We start from the raw sequence: 17690 nt of genomic DNA, 5'->3' as shown, positions 1-17690 counted from the left end.
GTGGATGTCGTTGTGTATATGTTGGTAGGTGAAGATCTAGATTGTGAACACGTGAGGTGTCAGTCGAACGAGTTGTCAGCTAGGAGAGGTGAGGCGGCCCGGCAGGTGTGCAGCCATCACCAGGCGCTAGTGAAAGGTTGCGGCGCGATGACCCGAAACAGATATGCGCTTACGCCGCATCACCGCCGCGCGCCCCGCGTCCCAGTAGCAAACGTTTGTTCCATTGTAAAGCCAACAGTTTCGCCACTTAACACGACTCTCACCACAGAGAAAAGTTACTAACACCTCACAAATTGCTAACGAGTTTCGTAAAGACTGTACTGCCCGTTTGATCTAGATTTCTTTGTTGCCCGCTTGTTACATTTACTTTATATAGTTAGAATGGGCTATCTCGATAGACTATTGTGAAATGGTGAAGCGATCTATTTCACATCGCATCTGTGATGCAAATACGTAGGTACCGCATAGGGCGACGCGACGCTACACGTGGACTAGACCGTTTGACTTAGAAGTATTGGTTTCGGGAGAAATTCCGTTTATAAAATCGTCTTTTAAAAGACTATTTTATGACCTATGTTGTCTCAGCATAATATGGACTAAATTAAAATATCTCCTCACGTTCAAGTCGTCTCGCATCAATTTCATTTTTCCGAGATTTTAGATCTATTTTTTCAAATAGAGAAAGTAGGAAAAATAAATATAAAAAAATCGGCAGTGTTACGGTCTATTCAGGCTTTCAGAATATGCGGGTAAAATGAAGTAAAATCTAGTATGTGGCCGATCAGTGGTGAAACGCAGTGGTTGCACGAGGTTCGCCCCGCGCCTCTCGCCGCCCGACGTGCCCGGACTCCGCACTCCACTAACTACGTCAATCGTACTCAACTCGGAACACCGACGATAAATGTACAGTAACCATGAGAGTCGTTCAAATGAACTCTAGTATTTCGTAATGTAACTATTATATTCAAATTAGCTGTGAATACGATTAGTTCGATTTAAAAAGCGCTAAAGTATACCTAATTCTTCCTAATACCTAATAAGTATATCTAATCAAAATACATTTTTAACCGCCGTTTGAAACAATAAGGTAGGCTATCTTTGTCTTAAAGTTGAAAACAACATAGAAGGCTTAAACGAGTCCGACAACAAAGATGCAAGATTGTAGTAAATTAAATAAGTGAATAAAGATCGAATTCGACCGGATATCCCAGAACGGTACATCGCCCGCCCACGTCACATAATTTTACGGCAGCCGATAGGGATCCGACTCTCGCCGTCTAGACGCGACAAAAGCGCTAGACTTGTTTTACAACTACTCTACTACCCGCCAAGTGCCGCCGTCGCTTCCGGACCGATCCGTCGACAAATCCGATTTAAGAGTGCAGATGGTAATGTGGCTAAGGTGTGATTTTCGATTGAAGCGACCACAACGAGACGATAGGCTCGCGACACGCCTCGCAGCACAAGGGCGCATCTTACATCTAAAGTAGATTGACACCCCTTCCACTGAAAAGCGATCACTTGCATATGATGCGTGAAATATCATCGTAGATCCTGACAGACTATTTGAATTTCAAATATAGCAATAGTCATATAAACACGATGAAATCATAGTTGTTGACATTGATTTGCGAGTTCTCGTATTTATTTAAAAGTCAGTATGAAGTAATCGTCAACAAAGTATTTGTCATGTAACCTTTACATGTAGTAAAGCTAACTGAATTCATTAGAGCCTCTCGCTTGGCCGAGAATGACCTTAACGTGAAGTCACCTTTATGTATCGAACGATCATAATGTCCATAGCTACCTAAACCATCTGCTACAAAATATTTAAAATATTTTTTATCATAAAAAGATATTGTAGGCACACTGAGATTTTCTTAGCATAAGTAACTATATGAGAGCGTAGCATCACAAGTTGTTACACGAGTCCATTTGTAACATGTACGAAATAGGTAAATCCAAATGGCTATTTGACGATATTGACGTGGCACAATAGCCTCTCCAATGATGAAACTTCCCCATATGAGTCCATGAGCCCATATCAAAAACCGATTCATTGTTAAAAACAAAACAAGCGAGACCATTATCTAGAACAGAACACTTCCTTTCACTTGAAACATACAGGCATCAATTTGTGTAATCTCAGGCCACTTACGGCAAAAACAATGAGCCATTACACACGCCTTCGCTTACTGTTGCACGGAGCGAGGTTCCAACATACACCAGGAACACACTAAGATACGCTTCAATACAGTTCTGTGGAGATATTTATCGTAGCGTGTGTGTTGAACTCATGTGCACAATACCCTGTGAAGCTGTACACACGTGAGATGATCTTACGTCGAACATGTATTAGTTCTCACTGACATCCTCATTAGCACGAAACCCAACTCCAATAATTACAAACGGAACACAGTAGCTAACTTTGCAAACATAGATATAAAACAAGAGCCAGAAACTTAAAATGTAAAATGTCAGCATCTTTAAACTGAATTTATCAAATGAGATCTACAAACAGCTCTTTAAGAAAATAGACTTGTGTAACAAAGTAAAAGCCCTTGAGTTTTGTGTCGGTAAAGTTGCAACAAACTTGAGCGTAGTTGAGGATATCGGTCGCCGAAAGTGCTCTTGCCTGTAAACGCATTCCCGACGTCTCAGTCCACTTGACAAAGAGAATTGAAATCCACAAGCTTCTTGTTGGTCGTAAAGCGGCTCACAGTGGCTTAGTAAAATCCAGGCATATACGGGCGCGGATAGACATGCGGTCTCCGGGGCATCCGATACTATCATATTATTGCATTTTTGCGATAGCTTTGCTATCGATCACCGGTGAGGGTGTTATTGGCATTTCTGAACGGTAGGATACATATTTATAGTAAGTCGGGTTGTGCTTACATACTATAACATAATTGTAGTAGATATAATTATTCATTATAATCACTATCATCACTATTAGGCATTAGCTTACCTCTTTAGTTACTAACTTTATTAAATCAGGGTGTAGATAGTAAAGACATTAATAAATGCAGATAATTACTGAAATTATCAGTATAAGGAGATTAACGTGCATTATTTACTTAGCTTTGGTTAACGTTTCAGCTAGGTTGCGAAGCCGTAGTCGTAAGCCGTGACTACTCAAATCGCGTTAAGCTCCATATAATAGTAGCGTAGACCCTGCATTGTAGTGAAATAAGTATTTATATTTATATTTTCATTTGATGAGAGGTTAAGAATAACGTAGTATAATGTTGTTTGTTGTTGTTTGTCGTATGGTTAGTGGTCAACCTAGTATCAAAGTTGTTCAAGCCGCCCGAAGGCCTTTGACATGGCTTAACGACTGTTATCTTAATTGACAACGACCGGGACCGACTTTTTACGTGCCCTCCGAAGCACGGAGACGCCCAGCTCAAATACCACTATGCGGTCACCCATCCATAGAATGACCGCGCCAAGGGTTGCTTAACCCACAGATCGTTACCCGACCGGTGAGCGCAACGGGCTATGGGCGCCTCGACTCGGAGTGTAATGAAATGCGGCGTATAGTTAAATTATAAAAAAAAGGTTAAAGCTTTTAATTAAATAACTGCTAGAATATTGAAATACTCGAATAAAATTCAATACAATATTGTGTATTGTAGAATGCTGTGAACTGGAACAATCGCTATCAATGCCTTGTCCTATTTCCTACCCCTCACCTTTACGCCGTCACGAACATTGATGGAATTGTGCAAAACCTCTCTATATTCACGAAATTTATCGTTTGGAAACAAAGTTAAATGCATTTAAAAGATATATCGGCAATGATCGGCGGATCAGAGGCAAAAAGGGTAGTGTCACATCAATTCATGTCACGCAATCAATTTAGTTAATTTGTACAGGATTAATTTATTTTTAACCTAAGATTATATTACTATACCCTTATTTGGGAATATAAAAGATAAACTTTGTTACTCATAATAAGTAATAATTTCTTTCTTGTTTTTTTAAAGCGTTTGTTTCATTTTGCAACTTTACGATACTTTCCAACATATATAAAGTTTCTATGTAACAGAAGTAAGCAGTTATACAAACAATATCAAATATGAGACGTTACCAAATTACCCGAGGGCATTAAGCGAATATCACATAAGCATTAAGCATGCCAACTTTAATGTAGTTCATGTAATATGCATCTGAAAATGGCTCTGTATCCGCTAAGGACGCTATTTATATTAAACGTGGCTAGAAATTAATTACTTAACGTACATTAATCATAAAATTTTACTGTTTAAGTTAGAAGTATAGACCAACGACATAGTAAAGAGCCTTGTGTGCAAGGTTCATGGCTGGAGATGTACAAAATTCTGGATTTGGTACATAAGTGAACCGCGGGCTTATCCATCTGACGGTGGTTTGTTTAACACAGCGACTACACTTTAGAAATACATAGAATTATGATTCATATTGTGGATAAGTCGTGCATGCCGAGGCTCTCTACTTAGTTTTCGGTCTATAGCATGCCGCAGGTTTAACTGTGTAGTCGAAGTTTCAAGGCTGTTCTAATAAATCGTTGGTGTTAGTCAAGGCCCGACTACTGCAGGCACCAACTGCATCATTGCCCACTTACACACAACTTCTGGCGAATTTTGCAAAATGCGTATAGTTAAAACAACACAAGGAATAATTATTTGTGCGATTTACAAATAGTAGTTTCGGGTCTGGTTGTGCCTTGTGTCCGTTGTTTGTATGTTTGTAAAAGTCCCCGCGACACAAGAGCAATTCTTAGTGCGGGAGTTATTATAAAAAGTACATATAAAAAGAGTATCTCTTCTACCTGAATAGAATGCTTGTTACCTAAACATTGTGTTCCATCTGGTTAGTGCAAATACTTTAATTAAGACATATTTAGCGTAACACCAGCCGCCCACTATTTATGTAAATGTTCGTGTTACATTCGCTAAACGTTGCAGTGTTTTACATTTATTTACTTTAAAGCAGCCTTATTGTCCTTGAAGAAACAAAATCGGAAAGTTTGCTGAAAGTATTAAGTCATAATTTATTCAACCCGTATTTGATGTTTATTATTGTTTACTCAAACAGTTATCAAAAAAAAATAGTAAGATTAAACGATAACGATCGGTCGGCGATAAATAAGAGTGTATTTAAATTGGTTTGACCCTGTAATACCTTACTTTTGACGCAAAACCCAGGGTCCACGACTTTATCAGTATGATGACGTGAAAAGAGAAAGGTAAACCGCTGTTTCCTTATACCCTAATAAGACTGAATACGCATAAACGTGGGTTGCCAGCGTTAAGCAACAATAATCCACTTAAATCCATTATAATATGTTGTAATTCTACCCATATATGTAAGTATTGCTAAACAATACCGTGTTGTAAAACATCTAGCCTTATTAAAAATATGTATATATGACTAGTTAAAATTACGTACAGTAAAGATGTTACCTTGGGACCTAATCTTATAATTGCAATCTACTGTTATTTTTGCCGTAACTACTTAAATTGATCCTGAAAATTAAGTGCAGTTCCCTTTCGTTGTAAAAAGTCATGGCGCTTATGCGTGACACGCTTTCCTTTTGACATTATTTTTGCGAGGACTTGACTCCTAGAAAGGTTATAGTGAGATACTCTGAGACTATTTTCTTGTTTTCATTACTGATAAATATGACTAAAGTTTTTACATTTGAGATATGAATTTAAATACAAACATAAGTTAGAAAGTAAATATTAATTTTTAAATTTCATAATGTAAATTATTTCAGAGTTGTTGATTTCACACCGCATCTAAAATATTATTTGCATTAAAAAAATACGACCACATTTACAATTAAACAGCGAACATAATTTGTTATGACGGCTATCAATGGAGCAACTTGTTGTTTTGACATTCACATAACTGTTTGCAAATAAAAAGTGAGTCAAGTTCATAATAATTGACGTTGAGTTGAATGTCGCGGTGGTTCCCGGCAGACGGCGAGTCGGCGAGTCGTCGCAGTGAGAGCGCGCGAGGGCGACGCTTTCCCAGGCTAGGGCTGCGCTCGCGCCGACAGCTGCGTCCGGCCCACTGACGTCACCGATCACAAGCTAACAGATTATCGCACAACTATACAGGATTTCCTTTACAATTTCACGACGCTGTAAAAACTATTTCTGTGACATTTTTATATTACCTGTAGCTCAATTCTCTATTACTGTCGACTACCGGCAACCGACCTGTCATCGAGAAATTTTGTATGAAAATCTGATCAGCGCCTCTACCGGGCCCCGTAAGAACTATTTTGGCAGTACATTTTAAATGTCAACCTCTCGATACTCGATGGTACTGACTGTACAGAATTGTGCTTCCATTGAAATCATTTAGGAAAAACGTTCCTTGGCTGGCCATATTTCAGTATAAATAACAGTAGCCTAGCAATAGTTTACTATAAATTATAGTACCATAACTTAATTCAAGTTGTTACTTTACGTTTTTTTATTAACACTGGTGGCGCTTAAAATGCATAAAAACTAGAGCAATAAAACGGTCATTGACATAACAAAGACCGATAAATGTATGCAAATCTGACTTAATATATTGGATACAAATTCATGAGTATTCTATTAATACTTAGTCTTACGACATCGGTGAATGCTGCTGTCTGTAAAGATTTTATGGAAAGTTATTGGAAAGTACGCTTAATTCTACGATCTCGTCACAATATCCATGAATTCGTTAATTAGATAACGCTGAATAAATAGCGAAAAACATCACAAAAACACTTTATCCCATCTGTTTAATTTAAATTGCTTTTACATATATTTAGTTTCTTCAAAAGTATCAACAGAAGATTAGAAAAGTACCTATTTTATAATTATAATTTTTATGTGATTGAACACTGTCGTTTAATAACCATATAAACAGGCCAATAAAACTAGAACTTTATTAACAAAATAAAACGCCGGAATGCAAATAATTGATGAATGACTAAACAAAGCCAGATGATTAGAAAGTTATTAAAATATTAGTTAAAAAATGAGGTTAGGTAGTACTTTCATGTAGCATGAGAATGCTCGATTGAATATCAACAATTACCCGCAAAAATAAACAACAGAATCATTTGAACTTGAAGAAGCAATAAATCAAAAACTTTTGACCATAGAGCGAAGCGTTGCACTGTAGTCTGACAACTTAATAGAAAGCCTTGGGATGGGCGTTTGACATAGATTGTATAATTAATAAATGTGTACATTTCCTACATAAAATAGCTGTATTGAATCAGCCACCGTCAACTGCATAGGCCTGCGAGTCACTGATGCTGAAATTTTATATTTTGAATTCCTCTGCCAGCCGCGAACTTTGCATCCAAGACTCTCCACTAAGTTGTCAGACTATAGCATCGGCGAAGTAAAATAAAGCAATTCAAATTGCTTTCGAAAGTAAAACAGCGAGTCGTAAAATTTGATAATATTAAATAACATTGTTAGTTTTGACAATTGGCAATTACTTTTAGAATATTAACGTGATATTTTACATATTTACATGCGCATTACCTACCTACATATGTTATAACATTTTGTCGTCGTGAAGGTACGATGTGGTTATCTAAAACATGGTAGTTTATTTACTATTCATACATAGAGCCTTGAGAGGGAAAGTTATATAATTACAGACTGAGCATCATGGGCTATAGAGTCACAGTAACTGTTAATAGTTTAAACACTGATGAAGTTCCACCATGCATGGCAAGTAAAATCCAAATACATTACTAAGTGAATTTCAGCAATTATTTTTAGGAGACTAATAGAGAAATCACGAATGAAGCACATATTACTCCTAGTTCTGTTCGTTACCTTGAAAACCATGGTATAAAATCCTTTTGCTCGTTTTCACTACGAAAGAACTTTTTTTAAAGTTCACGCTTATAAGCTCACTAGCTGACCCGCGCAACTTCGCTTGCGTCACCTAAGAGAATGGGTCAAAATTTTCCCCGTTTTTTTAACATTTTTCGTTGCAACTCCGCTCCTAATGACCGTAGCGTGATGTTATATAGCCTTCCTTGATAAATAGGCTATCTAACACTGAAAGAATTTTTCGAATCGGACCAGTAGTTCCTGAGATTAGCGCGTTCAAACAAACAAACAAACAAACAAACAATCAAACAAACAAACAAACTCTTCAGCTTTATTATATTAGTATAGATTTCTCATGAATCCTGCACAATTCCAGGTAAATCTTTACAAATTTCAAGAGTTTATAGTGTTATCATTTGTCGCTAAAATGCAGATACATACGCAACATTCGCACATTTTCCCATGTAAAATGAATACTCGCTAAGTAAATAATATGATTGTTACGAACGTCACTTTAGCTTATTTCGCTCCATTACCGCAGAGACAAATAAAACTGACATGTCCGTTCATCTCGTTTCTATTCTAACTTGTGGCCGAGGCTTTATAATAATATTAACTCTACCGTTGTTTGTATTGCTTATTTGTGGACAAATACAAAGCTATATTCGGCTACTGTGTGTTTTTGTCGCGTTGTTCATATTTTATCAATACGCCTCCACAAAAATTGCCACTGATCAAAACTTGTTAGATGATATATGTATGTTTTCGAGTCGGTTGAAATATTTTTCGTATAAATTTTCCTGTAAAATATCTGTCACACGTTCGTGAAATATTATTGGAAAATGCTTTTCATGATACCGACATAATATCTGTACCGTATGAAACGGCTTCCAATATTTTTCAATATAGCAAAAACGAAGTAATTGGCGAGTTGGTTCAGTCTCGGCCGAGGGCCAATTAAAAAGTGTTTTTGATTGACTTATTTTTATTAGGACTTCAAATATAATTTGGCACAACTATTACAATAAGAAAGACACTTTACTCGGAAGCAAGCAATGGAAATCATTGCTGCCACCAGCGCATTGTGCCACCCGTTTTTCTGTGAACGGTACTCGACCACTTCCTGTCTCCGCGGTGGATACTGACAAAGCAGGATTACAATCTGCCTCTCGGTGGTGGTTTGAAGAGGCTCGAAACTCCCGAGTGGCTCGAGCCGCGATCGCAACACCCGGTAAAGGACCCTGGAAATATCAATGTATATTTCTCCGATCCCCTTTCCGTTCTCCGCTCTAGCCCCCGGCACTTATGATAAAAGCTAGTTCATGGTATACCAAACTTTACGATTTCAAAGCCAACACGAAATATGTCTAATTCAAAATTACTCATCATAGACATCGTTGGCAATGTAAACATTAACCTAAATATACAGATGAAGGCATCGTAACGTGAGCCTTTTATCAGATATTTGGGTAATAATAGTAAGGTTTAGTATTGGGCCTCTCGTTGCAGAATATAATTATGTTGATAGTGGTTTGTGTTTGTTACGATCAAACCGCGACATTTACTTCATGGAGATTTTTACTAGTGGAAGACTCTAGCGTAAGACTTGGTGTAGGAAGTTGGCACATCGCCAGCCGGAAGCCGGTCCTGGCGCGGAGTCAGAACATTTTGATACCACCCGCTTTATCACTGAACTTTATTTATATGTACATAAGTATCTACTTCTATTAGATCATCCAAATAAATTTGGGATAAAATATCATACGATAATTTACACGACATTCCTTTGCTTATAAAAGAGTCCGTGCTAAGAAAATCAATGAGCATGACAAAATGTCATTGAAGTATTCTGGGGCACGGCGACAGAATACAGTAGTACAATTTTACGTAAACATCAGCGTCGTAAGTATGTTTATTTATTTGTCGGTTAGAGTAGTTTTCGCACAAATAAGAAAGTTTGTTTATTGTATTTATAGCGCGCTGTCATCGCGAAGCTTCTCATGTCTGTTTGGATCCTAAGCTGTCGACACTCAGGTATCCCCTCAGCGCGCTCCCAGCTTTTATCATAATTTTACAAACACACCTATTGTCTCGTGTGTTTTACTTTTATCTCCCTATGACACATTTCATGCTATTTATGCTGTAATAGTGAATTTATTGTTTTACATTGTTCTGTAAAGTGTAGAGGATTTTAGCCTACGTTTTAATCCTGTAGATCGTATGGTTTGGGTTCTGAAAGTGTGACGTGATCATTATTCATTTTGTTGCTTTTGGATCGTTTAATTTCGTTTTCATTGTGACACCCCTCAGTAAGATCAAACGGGCTCCAGATCAAGATCAAATTACAAAATAACAAACAAACTGAAATTATTTATGTTATGGGATAAATTATAAATGTTCATAACAATTGAGCAAAAAGCTCAAAGCAATCCGTAGACAGGGCGTTAAATGGGTCGCCATTAGTTTTTATGAAGTAGGAGTTAGACGCTCCTTCGCTGACTGATACCGAGTTAAACTATGAAATTGCGTTCTAAACTTGTTTTATACTTGGCGTTTTCATTTTGTTTTACTTATAAAGTAGCTCAGGCCGCAGAGCGCGCGTGCGGGTAAACTTAGACTATGCAGTCAAATTGCGTATCATGGCACGTCCCACCACGACAGGTTTAGTAATAGGTTCCGTCCATTCACACCGAAGGCCGCTAACAGAAGGTTGCTTTTAATAGATTCCAATTATTCATCAAACTATTATGAAATAAATTATATACTTTCCGTCTGTGGTATCTAAAGTTTTTTGGGAAGGCATTTCAACAACAAATGCAACTTTATTCCAATTAATACTGTGTTCATTAGCTATGAACTTCTTCGATTAAGTTTGCGGATCGAGAAGCGCTGCACCACATTAATCCCGAAACCTGTAACTCTGTAGGTGCTTGATTTAATCGATCCCCGTTGGAGGCACACGAGCCTCTAAGAGGTAGGAGAGTGTAGTTGCACCCCTAATTGCTAAATTTAGGCTAAGGTATACGTAAAGGTGCGTTTACATCTCCGAGGCGTTTAATGACGATGTTCCGCGTTCATTAACTCGGCTGAACACCGAGGCATTTTGTAGCGTCTCTGTGAAATGCTAATTTGTTCCTGTACACTCAATATGAGGCTGTCACTGAACCCTTTGGCCGAGTTTTTCACCCGAATACGAAAGTTGTGTTTGTTTGTTTATGTTGATGTCTGTTGGTGTTGGCACCGATCCGAACAAAAACGATTAACTTTTTTACGCGCTATCAAAATTAGGTCAATAATTCCAACGGCTTGCTACATTTTTCTTTCTTTATCGAATGCTAAACTAAATAAAATATACCCGAGAATTCCTGTAAGAGTTTGAATTAAGTTGCAACTTAATTTAGTCTCACGCTAAATAAAGGAGGAAATTTAAAAACACTATTAAATTATATTTGTAGTTCATGTTATCGTAACGAGCCATCCAGCTCCAGTGTACGAAAAAACTTACGTTTTTCATCAAAAGTGTTCATTGTTATTCATAAATATAAACAAATAAAAATAAACATATGGCACGTAAACAAATGCACGTGAAAAGCAATTCGTGAAAATTATTAACGTTATTTTATTTGGGTCATGTTAGTTCCCCTACCTCGCGTCCATATATTATTCGGCTTCGTCATATAAAATTAATAGGCCAGAGAGCTCGGAATGAAAGCAAAAAGGTACGATCACGACCGAGTATATCAGTAGATAATGATCGATTCAGATAAAATGACTAGTCGATCAATAATTTGGACGCTGACTGATAATAATAGACTTGAAAGCTAACAGTCATAATAGAGTCATTGAACTGTCAGTTAGACCAATAGGTACAATGTAACAATATCTATCTTACAGCTTTTAACTGCAAGGTTTTAAAAAAACACAATTAATTAATTAGTGAGGTGAAGTGTTTCAATCGCCGCTTGTTTTTTGCTAACACGTAAGGAGTAGTCACGATTTTTATCTGTAACCAAATGAAAATATTTGTTATTTCCGAGTTGATATTTAAACAGTAAAATTGCGAAAGATTTAAATTAAACTGCGAAACAAATTAAATATCTTACTATGAATTGTGCTCGTCAATAATTTGCTTAATTAAATTTTGTTTTGTTTCAGGTTACATTCCGTTGTAATTGTAGAGAAACATCCGCATCCAGTATTTCCAGGTATGCTTTATGAAATAAACTCTATATTCAAGGAAAGATATTTCATATTTATTTGGAACTTAAAACTAATAAAATGTTTAACCTTCGTTTTATGTGGAGCTAATTAAACATATCTACGTTCATAACACTATATACTGTAGGTATATAATGTCAATAGTTTTTGTTCGCACATTCGCCAAATTTTGTTACTAGCAAGAAACTGTCTCATGAAGACCTTGTATATCAATATTAGATAGTTCTAGGAAACTGTCGAATGTGGAACCGTCTTCTTTTATATTTGTTTATCCGATGAACGTGATCGATGCTCTGGCAAATCATGTTTGGTGATTAGACCTGAATAAAAAACGTCCTTTAAATATTTTTAGATTTTTATCAAAAGGAGCTTCTAAACATCTGACTACATATTAATAAAATATGTTTAAATATTCGTATTTAGTAATAAAACAAACTTGTCTAGTCGTATTTCGAAACATCAATTTAGCAACACATGTTTCGTATTGCCAATAAAATTATCGTAAAGTGACGGGGTAGCGCATCGTTTATGCTCAGGTTTAGCTGTCCATGAGTTTCATTAATACGAAACGTTTTATTTTATGCACATAGAAAGTTTACGAGCATCACCCAACACAGTTTTAGTTTCGTGAGGAGAATACCCCGTTATCCGTTATATTCAAATGATCATAAAGTTAAACCTAATTTCGGTACGTATAACGAGATAATTTCATTTAGTCGAGTTTGAAAACAGTAGTTGCGTCGGTAACATTTGATCACGCAGTCGTTTCCGTGTATGCCAATTACAAAAGCAAACGGCAAAGGTTTGTTTAGCGACTATATAACTAAGTGTTGTTTCGCTTAAGTACTGTATGTAAAGGTGCTATTATTCACGGTGTAAGCGACCTGTAACCGCTTATTCACACTTACTCGTATGTGGTGTGTAATAATATTGTACGTGCGGTGCTAACACCACTCGATCACGAAGAGCTTTGCACACTTAGTGAAAGGATTACCTAAACTAGTGACATTATCTTTAGACACATACTAAATCTTCTTTAATATATAAGGGTCGAATCAAATATCGTTATTTTTATTACCATTTTATCTTCAGTCTAATTATGATAAGCATTGTAATTACATCATTATACCTACCAACTTTAAGTTAAGGATCCATGTTTCCATTGTCAGAAGTCATAATACAAACGAAACACACTAATGAGTGAAATACGCGTTGGAATATAGACTGCAATTTGCTTTGTTGTGCATCTGAATTCAGGCTTTATTCACAACAGACATGTTGCATCCTGGATCTGTCTAATAGCATTAACACCCTTTCATAGTGGGTCGCTTGTGTTATATCTAGGTCAGGCAGCAGTCTCGGCTTATTGTACAATCAATATGTTGACAATACCAGTACCTACTGAGCTGTTAGTCTTTCGTTCATTGTTACCATGCATTTTGTAGCTTATTGTGATTGCTATTATATTATACACTTCGTCTATCGAGAGTATTGAGACACAATTCTAATCATTTATTTTCAATATTCGCTTCGCTCGTTGGTTTATTCATTGGTGGTTTACGTTTTCGTTTAATGTCATTATTTCGTATTGTGTTCTCTGAAAGATCTTCAATTTAGATAATACCGACATTTGTTCAGTTGCGTTCTTAATGTTTTACGAAACTTACAGCGAAAATATGTCTTAATAACAGTAATATTATTTATTTATATTTATTAAGACAGTAACCCATTCTTAAACACGGCATCACACATTATTTTGTTCGAAAATTTTATTTTGATCTCCGAATTCCAATTTATAACGTCATGTGGAACGAATTTCACAAAACATAAATGTACTTCTACGTACACGGAAGGTATTAAATAAATGGACGACTATGAATACAAATTGTTTCGGGAAACACGAAGAAAGTTTTTCACGATAATGTTCTGTATATGGAGTGAGTAATTTTATGAATTTTATCTCTACCGTGGCAAAGTTCAAAGTGTGTTATAGGTAAATTATTTGAACCAATTTACAACGAACAATGCATGCATTGTTTCCTGAGACAAGATTTATTTGTCGACCGCTTTCACTGAGAAACGGACTTTCTTTTGCGTTGGCGATTTGAAAACAAACTTGATCTGTATCGGAAAGCTTTTGTTAACGTTTCACATGTTGTGTAAGAATAGTCAACTCGTACTTCTCCAGCATTATCTGCTTCATCTAATACACATGCGTACATTTTCCTCGCTCGTATAACTCGAGACCCTTCACTATTCTATCCGCAGAAGAGCCTTAATTGATATATTTTATATTCCCATAAGTCTAATGGGGCCCTCGACTCGACATATCCGCTTCCGCCAAGTTAGGGGAAATTCTTCGTTTATTATTCACAGTAAATTACTCGACTTCTACATTTTTTTCCCCAATGGAGCTCTCAAGCCCTTTTATTTATTCAATACGACTTATTTAAGTCCAATAATTCCTACACGCTCGTAGATAATGCGCACTGGGAAAAGTTTGCCTTTAATTAAATGACTTTTATTATTTTGTACGAGGACCGTTTCGGAGATATATACCTCGTTCCGTACCTTCGGGTCGGGCTCTCCCTACTGCCGAATCACTAAATGTTATCTATCACTTAGATATTCACTCGCGTTAATTTATGTGGTTACTTCCTCCGTATCTCGCTTTCATTAATACGAATAAGACTCCCGTGTTAATTCTCTTAAAAGGTCTCGATCACTTGCGTTCGCGAAACTTCTTACAAGCATTCCGCATTTCATCTTGTGTTCCGCAGAACTTATAGTTGAGCATTCCAGCGATAAGTCGCTAGGGGACTTCCTTTCTTTGTCTTCGACATCGTCTCCAGTGCATTTGCAGCTGATACGATGAATCGCATAAAATTTATTACCATTCATCATGCTAACAAGAAACTTTCCTTTCTATAAAAGAAGAAAGTTTTTGAGGTTCCGTAGCCGAGCGAAACTATTACAGACACGTAGTTGCCTTAGTTGCGATCCCTTTACGTAGGTATGTCTAATCGGCTCGAGTAAAAAGTACAATAAGAAAATTCGATCAAGTATAAATCGGGCCCACGCAATAACTGGAGCATGATTAATTTCCCGATCATCATACGGCTTGTTTACAATGTTTCATTTTGATACACATTATGTATTTTTATGTATGGAAGCCTGAAATAAGCGTGAATAATTAGAAAAAATTACAAGCTTTCAACTAGTGCTAAATAGTTGGAACACCGTTCGATCTATCAACGTAAGCACCGAGGAGCCCAGTCGATCACTAGTTGAGTAGGGTGACGACTTGACGAGCTGCCGAGTGTTTACATGCCAAAGCCCTACGTGCCCTGCCCGAGATTGCCCGTTACTAACTGAACAACAATATTGAAGGTAACCAATAGACGAACTTTGCCGTAAGTCGTCTATACCTCTACAGTCTACATGAAGACCTCAAGTGACTTTTTGTTTGTTAGTAGGTAACATTATTTTGAAAACAAGAACTTATCCTCGTTCCTGTCACTTTTATCCAGAATTTGTTGCGTGTGGTGTCAAGAGGATCAATATGTAATATGTTTATTGTGATTGTAACGTCAACATATTTCGTCACATTTTTGTCAACATGGAACCACTACTAATTATTTAAAAAATAAGATAAACAACGACAGATAGAAATAAACAGCAACTTATATGTGAATGCCTCTTGCACGGCGAAGCAACTGCGATATTTGCTTTTGCATTCCAGATAATATCTGTGGAGGCAACGGCGTGGAGCTTCAAGTAAAGCTACATAATATATTTTGGAAGCATGTTTGTTACAAAAACAGGCTTTCCCATTCCGTCTCCCGTAGAGTAGTTTACATGTAAAATTCGAACTAGCTGGCAGCACCCTCACATATTGAAGGGGGCCACCCTGACGCGCATCCCTCTATGTGGCAACACTCGTCTTTGATACACGCCTTTTGATGTCTGCTTTTCGAGCGACACAATGCCACTGTTTACCTTCGCTCCTGAAACAACTTTGCTCTCCCGTCAAAAATGGACTTTTTAACGAGATGTACAAAAGTTAGTTGCGCGATTTAGTAAAAATCCTTCCTACAAAAACAACTGCAGCTCTATTCAAAAATGAATGGAATACGAGTGCAGGTCCGTTTGTAACGGGTAAAAGAAATAACCTATTTGAATAATAACCGTGATGCGATTAACAATGAAAGGTACTATTACGTTTGATTAGGTTAGTACGCAGTTCAATGCTGAAATTGTAAACAGCACGCACTATCGACAGTGAAACCGAGCAGCGTGCCGCACACTGCCTCTACTCAGTAATCGAGCCATAAAAAACTTTTACTATCACATTTTACGTGCCTTCTTTGAAACAAATGACCTACTTTATGACCGAACAGTGTAGGCTTATTTTCAAAAGAAATGTAATCTCGTCAAATTCAACAGAACTGCGTAATATTAACTTTGTACCCAGTTTTCTCTTAGACGTGGCAGTGTTGATAAACTATTCGGACGTTTTTATCGCTTTACGAAAATTAAATTTCCTCTTTATCGAAATGGAAGTCAGAGGAATAAGAAACTCGTTCCTCAGCCAAGGCAAATAAGTTTTTGAGTCGGTAACGGCGGTCCACGATCAGATAAAACTCGCCGACTTGGTGCAACCACATTTTACATTTGCGATAAAACTTTAGTGAGATCTTTCCTAATGACACACATACGTTATATAGCAATCCTTGCCGGAACATTACGAGCACTGTCGCAAAAACGTTCACAATGTAACATTTATTTTATCTCCCTTTAATCAAAAGCAGCATGAAGTACCCTTATGATATAAACATTACTGTTATTCAAGTTGCCAATTGACTAGATATCTTTAGCATTTTATATTTTTGTGCTAGTTTAAATTTTTCTTAAAGAGTCTTGAGATGATTTGCAAAATGGTGGCAGTTATTTCAGTAGTGTTGACACAAGGCGCAATCAGATTGTGGGCGCGAGGCGAGCGGCGCGCCTGCGGGCCCGCCTCGATAAGAGGCTCCCAGCCCCAGCCTCCTGAATATTGTTCATTGTTACATTTTATAAACGATGCACTTTATGCAACCGCCACAACCAGAAATATACTAAAAATAAAATTTGTCCTTTGCAGTTAACACGATACCAACAATACCACCTTGATAATGAGATACGAAACAAACGGTCTGAGGCCATTGTTAAAAATGGGAAAACGGAAAAACGTATGGAATTGTACATGCAGATTTTTCAACTGAAATTAATTTAAGGGTGGTTATGAACGATTCATCAGACTCCGTAATAAATATGCGAGGGAAAAGTGGCGTGTAAAATGTTATATTTCGTCCCCTCCCTTTAAAACAAAAAACGGGTTAAGTGCGAGTTTGACTCGCGCACTGAGGGTTCGGTGTCATTAACTTTGTCTCTTTTGTTCGGATGATTAAACGTGTGCTATTCCAGTAAACTCGTCGACCGAGTATTTTGTTGTTGCTTATACTGTACAAAGTTATTTAATCATAATTGAAACAATTAAGTTTAACACTCTGAGGTTTCTGCGTCATAAATAATATCTAAAAGGCATGCAAGCGAGACCGTGTCTAATAAATCACATCGTCGACCTACAATGTAACA

At 37.1% G+C, this 17690-nt stretch overlaps 1 protein-coding gene across 1 annotated transcript in view; it reads left to right on the top strand.

Moving 5' to 3' along the window:
* Window positions 1-17690, top strand: part of LOC142987509 (uncharacterized) — a 110603-nt gene that overhangs the window by 35990 nt on the left and 56923 nt on the right. The window contains exon 3 of the mRNA XM_076136322.1: window positions 11991-12040. The gene's annotated coding sequence lies outside the window, so the exon portion shown is untranslated. The remainder of the gene's footprint in view (window positions 1-11990; window positions 12041-17690) is intronic.

This window comes from Anticarsia gemmatalis, chromosome 3 (genome assembly GCF_050436995.1).
Source record: "Anticarsia gemmatalis isolate Benzon Research Colony breed Stoneville strain chromosome 3, ilAntGemm2 primary, whole genome shotgun sequence".
In the NCBI taxonomy this organism is placed as follows: Eukaryota; Metazoa; Arthropoda; class Insecta; order Lepidoptera; family Erebidae; genus Anticarsia; species Anticarsia gemmatalis.
This window is presented reverse-complemented; position numbering and strand designations above follow the sequence as displayed.